This window comes from Oncorhynchus keta, unplaced genomic scaffold, assembly GCF_023373465.1.
Source record: "Oncorhynchus keta strain PuntledgeMale-10-30-2019 unplaced genomic scaffold, Oket_V2 Un_scaffold_6551_pilon_pilon, whole genome shotgun sequence".
Lineage (NCBI taxonomy): Eukaryota > Metazoa > Chordata > Actinopteri > Salmoniformes > Salmonidae > Oncorhynchus > Oncorhynchus keta.
This window is the reverse complement of record NW_026290987.1, coordinates 25,821-27,146: the sequence shown is the minus strand read 5'-3', so window position 1 is coordinate 27,146 and position 1,326 is coordinate 25,821.

The following is a 1,326-nucleotide window of genomic DNA, read 5'->3' as shown; positions in this document are numbered from 1 at the left end:
CAACCGTGATGGCGAGATCATGGAACGGGCAGTCCTTCCCCGGGAGGAAGAGGAGCTCCGTCTTGCTGAGGTTCAGCTTGAGGTGGTGATCCGTCATCCACACTGATATGTCTGCCAGACATGCAGAGATGCGATTCGCCACCTGGTCATCAGAAGGGGGAAAGGAGAAGATTAATTGTGTGTCGTCTGCACTACTTTTGACCAGGGCCCTATGGGATCCCTATGGACCTTGTTCCAAAGTGGTGGACTATACAGGGAATAGACTACCATTTGTCATAATGTTGTATTATGTATGTTGTATTATTGTATTATGGAGGTAGTTAGGTAGACTAGGGGAAAGTACCAACCAGCCGTGGAGGTAACTAGGGGAAAGTACCAACCAGCTGTGGAGGTAGTTAGGTAGACTAGGGGAAAGTACCAACCAGCTGTGGAGGTAGTTAGGTAAACTAGGGGAAAGTACCAACCAGCCGTGGAGGTAACTAGGGGAAAGTACCAACCAGCCGTGGAGGTAACTAGGGGAAAGTACCAACCAGCTGTGGAGGTAGTTAGGTAGACTAGGGGAAAGTACCAACCAGCCGTGGAGGTAACTAGGGGAAAGTACCAACCAGCCATGGAGGTAACTAGGGGAAAGTACCAACCAGCTGTGGAGGTAACTAGGGTAATGTACCAACCAGCTGTGGAGGTAACTAGGGGAAAGTACCAACCAGCTGTGGAGGAAACTAGGGGAAAGTACCAACCAGCCGTGGAGGTAACTAGGGGAAAGTACCAACCAGCTGTGGAGGAAACTAGGGGAAAGTACCAACCAGCTGTGGAGGAAACTAGGGGAAAGTACCAACCAGCCGTGGAGGTAACTAGGGGAAAGTACCAACCAGCTGTGGAGGAAACTAGGGGAAAGTACCAACCAGCCGTGGAGGTAACTAGGGGAAAGTACCAACCAGCTGTGGAGGAAACTAGGGGAAAGTACCATCCAGCCGTGGATGTAGTTAGTTAGATTAGGGGAAAGTACCAACCAGCCGTAGAGGATTGATTATAAAAACGTTTGACATGTTTCTGTAGACATTATGGAAACTATTCGGAATTTGTCTGCGTTGTCGTGACCGCTCTTTCCTGTGGATTTCTGAACATAACGCGACAAACAAACGGAGGTATTTTGGAAATAAAAATAATCTTTATGGAACAAAAGGAACATTTGTTGTGTAACTGGGAGTCTCGTGAGAGAAACCATCCGAAGACCATCAAAGGTAAACGATTAATTTGATTGCTTTTCTGATTTTCGTGACCAAGCTACTTGATGCTAGGTGTACATAATGTTTTGTCGAGCGATCG